At 37.6% G+C, this 7,524-nt stretch overlaps 1 long non-coding RNA gene across 1 annotated transcript; it reads right to left on the reverse strand.

Annotated features, from left to right (window-relative positions):
* Window positions 1-693: 693 nt before the first annotated feature.
* On the reverse strand, window positions 694-1,267 carry LOC147556971 (uncharacterized). The gene is made up of 4 exons (XR_015235462.1): window positions 1,213-1,267; window positions 1,081-1,122; window positions 887-985; window positions 694-780 (listed from the first exon to the last, which is right to left on the reverse strand). It is a non-coding gene; the product is annotated as an uncharacterized LOC147556971 (long non-coding RNA).
* Between the last annotated feature and the right edge of the window lie 6,257 nt (window positions 1,268-7,524).

The following is a 7,524-nucleotide window of genomic DNA, read 5'->3' on the forward strand; positions in this document are numbered from 1 at the left end:
ATAGGTAAGAAACCGTGGATGATTATAACAATTAATTAAGGCGGCGGCTTTGGGGAATAAAGAAAATTCTTTGGGGAATAAAGATTTTTGTTACAACTAGTCAAATAAGATTAACTTTTTGTGTCAACAACCCTTGGTTGGAGTTGTAAGAGGTATAGTCTTCCATCCTAGAGGTCAAGGGTTCGAGACACGCTAAACAATTCAAAAAAAAATAATCTTTTTATGTTTCTTTTTATTGCTAAGGGACTTCTAATTTTAGAAGATGCATAAAAAAGGTTCCTCCATCTTATTACCTCTCTGCCACTCCATCTTCTCGACACCTCATCATCTTGTCCGGCAAAAACCTTCAAACATAAATTTTTTTTTTTTTTTTTAAATTTCCTCTCTCCTCTCTCTCTAATTCTTTTTTTCTCTCTCTCTATAACAGAAAAAAAAATTTGAGAGAGAGAGAGAGAGAGGAGAGAGAAAATTAAAAACAATAACTGTTTGATCATAATACTACCACAGATTTGTAATTAATTAGAAACAATAGTTTCATAAAAATTCAATCCATCCAATTCTGCCGCAAATCTTATCTTGTTCATCTTCTGTTGTTGTTGTTGTTGTTGTTGTTGTTGTGGGTTTCTTCTAATTCTCTTGTTGTATGTGGATTTCTTCTTGTTATCCAAAATAATTCCTCAGTCACTTGCTTGATGGGATTTTCCTTTTCTGATTCATTTTCAGTATCTGTGGCAGATAGTGCTCTTGTTTTAAGCTCGGTTGACTTCACAGATTCAAATTCTGAAAACAAAAGAAACAATTTTATCATTTCCATACTCAACCACCACTTTTCCAAATTTAATCTTCTAGAAATAGGGTTTCTTTCAATTGAAGAAATGTCACTTACTATCAACAGATTCCCTAATTTCGCCAGAATTCAAACCAGATTGCTTGAACTGTCGGTAGAAATGATTCCAATTGGTTCTTTCAATGTCTTTGGTAATTCCTAAACCAAAGAAAAGAACAAAATCAGATCTAAACCTAATTCCTAAACCTAAATTAGAAACTTCAAATGATAAAGAAATTGATTAAAGAGATTACCTCTGGTAGTAAATTTAATTTCCTAATTTCAACTCCAAAACTCTGATAAAAAGCAAAATCATAGCAAAACAAAAGAAGATTAACATCCAAAATCACTGGTGAAATTCAAACTTCGGAACAAAATTTACTTACTCGTGTGGAAATATCATCAATAAACTCGTTCTTATCTGAAAAATCACCAAAAAAAATATACAAAACCTAAAATTCACGAACAAACCTTCTCTCTCTAGATCTGTTCTAGAGAGAGAGAGAGAAAAGAAAAAAAAAATTAGAGAGAGAAAATTTTTTTAAATTTTTTTTTTATGTTTGAAAGTCGCCGACCGGAAAATTGGTCAGCCGGCGACTTTCGCCGGAGAAGATGAAGAGGTGTCGAGAAAATGAAGTGGCAGAGAGAACAGATGAGATGGAGGAGAACTTTCAAAAAAATGTATTCTGTATTCCCCATAAAAATTTATTCCCCGGAGAATTTTCAAAAAAATCTGGATTCCCTCGAAAATTTATTCCTCGGAGAATTTTCTTTATTCCCCAAAGCCGCGGCCTTAATTAATTAGCGAATTTTCTATTTGCTTATAATTTAAAATCTATAACCTCATTTATCCGCACCGTTAACGTTAATTAATTTGAAATTAAATCGATGAAAATGATTGTTTTGGCAAGTCTCATTAAGTCCAATATATATTATTTCCTAAAGACACCTACAAACTTTTCTATAACGTACCAAACGGTTAAAAGCTTGATTTAACAGGAGAAAAGGTTTATTTTTTTCCCATCAGAAAAGGTTGTTTTCACATCTTACCATTTCCCACGTAACAAACTGTGACGCCCCGTGCCCCATAAATAGGCACGAGCACGCCCCGACAATTCACAGACGAACCGAAAATTCGGCAGCATTTCCTCTGTAAATCGAACCGGTCACACCTGTAAAACCTGTCATGCAAACCATACATTAGCATACACAAACACAACGAAAGCTAAAATGAAACTAACAGACTCTGGTTCAAAACCGAACAACCAGAACTCGCTTAACTCATCCTGCACAAATCCATACATCCTTATACAACTTATGTGGTACATATATATGTTATATGGTTCTTCGTGAAATAAAATATAACTTGAAGCTAAAGAAAACTAAAGTGGCACCCCGCCACAACCACTGCAATCTATCTGCTAACCCTGCCACTGCAGATGATTCTAACTAAGAACATGCACACTAAGAAATGGTAGGGGGTCAGTAACTCACCGACACGAGTTAAACTGGTAGAGGAGTCCCAAAACAAAACTGCGATAAACCTTTTCTCGAGTAAAACATGCACACATATAAATATATATGAATCCTAATACTAACATACAATAGCAGACTTAACTGCCCACCCTTGGTATGCCTCTCAATTAACAGGGAGTTACCCAGAGAATTCTATAGTACTTTGGCTAGTACCGTCCCATACCGGTACTAACCAAGGTACTCAAATTCTCTCGAGAAAGTGGCTTACCCCTAGGTAGGTAAGCCCCTCTCCCTCTAGGCGATTCCACAATCATTGAAAAGCTAACCTCGTGATAAATATATACACCTAGCCTAACTAGATCAGTTTTAGCTTCACCGTAGTCGAATAGTCAGGTCGTCCCAGTATTCGTGTTGGGACGAAAAGCATATTCTCATCGGTACCCTAGCATGCAACTATTTCTTCTGGTTTTGGAAAAACATTTATTGTGTCAACAACCGGAATAATACTCTTTTCTTGTGAAAACATCCTTCACCCACAATCTCAGCAGATTCGGAACTCACCCATTACGCCCTCGACTGAGATAGGCTTTTTAAAACATTACTTATCTTATCACACACAGAAGTGGCACAACCAATAGTCATATCATAACGTGCAGAGGGATCCCAATCACCAGACCAGTCGGGCGGTCAGAGGTGTACAGCCTCTGAGCCCCGAGGGTAAGAACAAAAAAAAGCTTACAGTCCAATTGAGCGGTCAAGGGTAGCAAATTCCTGAGCCCCGAGAGTCCAACCTCAACGAGAATCCTGGCCAGAGAGTGGAGCACTACAACTGCCAAGACCCTCATGACTCGTCTCAGTCCACTTCACCAATCACATACAACATACGAAATAGTTACGTTTTCAAAACATCGATATACAATCCGTTTAGAAAGCCATTTCTCTAGAAATCATTCGTAAGATATTTTTCATATATAAACCATCACATCAATAAGGAAAGTTCACGATAAAGGTTCCATTGAAATCAGAGTCTAAATCGTTAACCCATCAATAATCAATAATCCAAACCAACGATACTGTTTTCATTGAAATCAAGGGTTTAAATCATGCATATATGATCACCTACCATCTACATATAATGATGCATGCATATATCCTACTTCTAGCATGAATCTAGACAATAGTATAAAAGAAAACAAGAGGTATCCCCTACCTAGCGATTCAAGACTCCGTCCTCATCCGCTTTGCTTCGAGCATCTCGCCCTCAACTCATTTCGGCTTTCCTTCCGACACCCTTGAATTGATCGATGATAGTCTTAATTACTCTATTCTTGTTGGTTCTCACCCCCAATTTCACCAATTCCTACACATGCAAGGATCAATCTCCATTAAAGCTAACTCAAAAGAAATCTCCTGAAAAGTCTAGAGAGAGAAACGAAAACCAAAACCCAACAATCCCATCAACCTATTTTTTTGATTTCACAAATTTAAACTTGAAGATCAATCCCACCAAAATTTTACCCTAATCCCTCGTGATCGAATTTTTTCTTCACCCACGAAACTCCAACCCTGCTCCTGAACTCGGCTGAAAGAAGGTACTCGGTTCTGATTTTCCGTTAAACAACCGAATTTCATCTTTAGTCCCTGTCCTTGTACTGATTGCAAAATACCTCTAATTCTGACATGATTGCAGATTTAGTCCCTGTGTTTAACTTGGCCTGACTTCAAAAGGGTCCCTTATCTAACTTAAAATCTTGGGATGTTACACAAACGACCACTCAGAGGTTTGCCTCTCTCGTAAAACATATACGTTAGAGTAGTCCTATAGTCCAACCCACTTTTTTTGAGTGGTAAGATGTACGACTTTCCCGTGGAAGATCAGATTTCAAATATTTTTTTTTCCAAAAATTTGTATACATTACAGCACAAGTGGGTGGTTAAGTTGGAAATATACATTCCTCTTTCCTGCTGTCTACAACTATTACATTGTAACATATTTTTTATACTATATTGGAATGAGTGTTTTTATATCCTTTAACAAAGACGAATTCTTTTTTAATTTATTGAAGAAATATGGCAAGAACAAAGGAAGATTGACAAATATATTGCCTTCGTATCTAATTAGAATAGTTTTGTATTTAACATCATTATTTTTTATCTTTGTAATTAGAGTTACCATATTCTGTATTTTCAATTATGTTAGTTTCTCCCATTGTAAACGTTTATAAATACTTGTACGTCTTATAAATGAAATTACCTAAGGGTTAAAAGGCGTTGCTTAACAAGTAGGTGTATAGAGTTAAGCATGAAGAAACCAGTTTGCTACCTTGATACAAGGCTAGGTTGGTTGTGAAAGGATTCAACCAAAGGAAGGGAATTGATTTCGATGAGATATTCTCTCATGTTGTGAAGATGTCATCCATTGCAATTGGATTGACAGCAAACCTTAATCTAGAGGTTGAACAAATGGATGTAAGAACTGTTTTCCTTCATGGTGATTTGCAGGAAGAGATTTACATGATGCAGTCAAAAGACTTTGTGAAGAAGGGAAAAGAAGAATACGTTTGCCACTTGAGGAAAAGCCTATATGGATTGAAACAAGTACCGAGACAGCCGTATAAGAAGTTTGAGTCGGTAATGGGAACGTGGTTATAAGAAGATTACTTCTGATTATTGTGTGTTTGGTCAAGATGATTTTATCATCTTGTTGATGTATGTTGACGATATGTTGATTGTAGGCAGGAACTCTGGTAGAATTCAGGAGTTGAAGAAACAACTTAGCAATTCTTTGCCAAGAAATATTTGGATCCAGTGAAGCAGATTCTTGGTATAAGAATTGTTCGAGAGGAAGGGAGGAGAAGTTGATTTCCTTATCTCAAGAGAAGTACATTGAGAAGATACTTCAAAAGTTTCATATGGACAAAGTACGCCTCTAGCTTGCTGGACACTTTAGATTGAGCAGTCAATAGAGTCCGAGTACAGATCAGAGAAGGAAGATATAGAAAAGGCTCCATATGCTTCTACAGTTGGTAGTATGATAAATGCCATGGTGTGCGCCAGACCAGACATAGCTCATGCGGTTGGTACAGTGAGTCGGTTTTTTTCAAATCTGGGAAGGAACAATGGAATGCAGTGAAGCAGATTTTGAGATATCTTCGAGGGACTTTTGACCTGAAGCTTACTTTTAGAGGTGACCAGACATTACTGGTTAGTTATACTGACGCTGATATGGTTGGGAATATTGATTTAAGAAAGTCTACTTCGGGTTACTTGGTAACATTTGTAGTTGGAGTTGTAGCATGGCAATCAAGGTTACAAAAGTGCGTTGCACTTTCTACCACTGAAGTTGAGTTCATAACCGCAACTAAAGCTTGTATGGAGTTGTTGTGGATGAAGAATTATCTTGAGGATATCTGATTCAATCAAGATAAGTATGTATTACTTTGAGACAGTCAAAGTGCAATACATCTCGGCAAGAATTCAACGTTTTATTCACGTTGGAAGCATATCGATGTGAGGTATCATTGGTTACGTGATGTGGTTGCCTTCAAAGAAGTAGAGTTGGTTAAAGTTCATGCAGATGATAACGGAGCTGATATGATGACGAAAGCTCCCACGAAGGGGAAGCTGGAGGTCTGCCGAGGGATAGTAGGGCTAGTTGTTTCTCTCGCGAAGGGGAAGCTGAGAATTGATGATATTAATGTTGCATGCCATGAATCCAGTTGGGTTATTGATAGTGGAGCGACTACTCATGGTACATCGCAGTGGAATTTGTTCAATTCTTATACTTCGGGTAGTTATGGTTCTGTGAAGATGGGTAATGATGGTTTGACTCAGGGTGTTGCCATTAACGATATTTGCTTGGAGACTAGTACTGGTACTAGGTTGTTTCTTAAAGGAGTTAAGCATGTGATGTAGAGGAATTCGCCGAAAAATACATGAAAGAAATAGATGCAGCCAAGTATAAAGGTGACAAACTAAAACGGCCAAAACAAAAGCTACGGGTGTCGGAATTGAACGAAATTTTGAGGGATGGTGCGAAATAGCCTTCCGGTCATTCATTGTTGCTTCGCCACGAAAACTTGAAGGATGGTGCGAAATAGGCCACTTTGAGGGCCAAATTCCATCGTTTAGGGCCTCAAACGGACTTTTAGTAGTTTTCTATGTTTTGGGAATTATTTTCAGTTTAGAATTTCTGCTATTCTAGTGTTTTATTTTTTTTAGGAGTTGTTATTTGAGTTTGACTAAGATTAGGAAACCCTAGGTCTATATAATGAGGGTCTAGTAGTTGTTTCAGTCATCCAATTCAATCAATAAAAATTCAGTATTTTAGTATTACATCGTACAGTTTCGGTTCTATAGTCGTTAGATGAAGTTCTAAGGCTATTATTAGTTTTCCGCTACGTCAGTTGGCATCAAGAACGAGGTTTCTCCTGGCTTAATGGCAGAAGACGAAGCTAGAAACACAAACCTAGACGATGAACGAGGTAACAATGCTATGTGGGTAAAAATTGACGGTTTGAGTCATCAATTATCCCAAGTGATGGAGATGATTAACAACCTGAATGTCAAATCCTAGGCAACCTATTAACAGAGAATGTGTTGAGGGATTCGCCCACAACCAAGCTGTTAATGGAAATCAAGGTAGAGCACAAACACTTCAACAATATGTTGGCAACCAAGAACGCGATGGTAACTATTATCCTAATAAATTTTACCCTCGTAGAGATTATGATGAATACAAAATCAAGGCAGAAATACCATTCTTCAATGGCTATTTGTCGATCAAAGAGTTCATTGATTGGCTACATGAGGTTGAGCGATAAGTGGATATGTCATATACTGTTCCCGACGAACAGATGGTAAAAATTATTGCTTGTAGACTCAAAGGAAGTGTTGCTGTTTGGTGGGATGAGTTACAACGTCAAAGATTGGGGCAAGGAAATGCTCCAATCCAGAATTGGCCGTCTATGAAAGAAAACCTGAGGGAGAGGTTCTTACCCCCTGCTTACCAACAACACTTTTTCAGGATCTACTAGAATTGTAGATGTCTGGGCCAAAATCCGTCATCAGGAACACACCTAGAAATCCACGATCAATGGGCTTACACGGTGACCAAGCCCATGAATTAATGGCCAATGAGCCCGACCCATTTATCTTCAGGAACCCTGAAGCAACGTTAAAGTACAGAGGTACATCCAACTCTGGATAAAGAGTTCCGTCCT

Source organism: Eschscholzia californica, unplaced genomic scaffold (assembly GCF_041429995.1).
Source record: "Eschscholzia californica isolate CP2 unplaced genomic scaffold, dmEscCali1.0.p SCAF_2, whole genome shotgun sequence".
In the NCBI taxonomy this organism is placed as follows: Eukaryota; Viridiplantae; Streptophyta; class Magnoliopsida; order Ranunculales; family Papaveraceae; genus Eschscholzia; species Eschscholzia californica.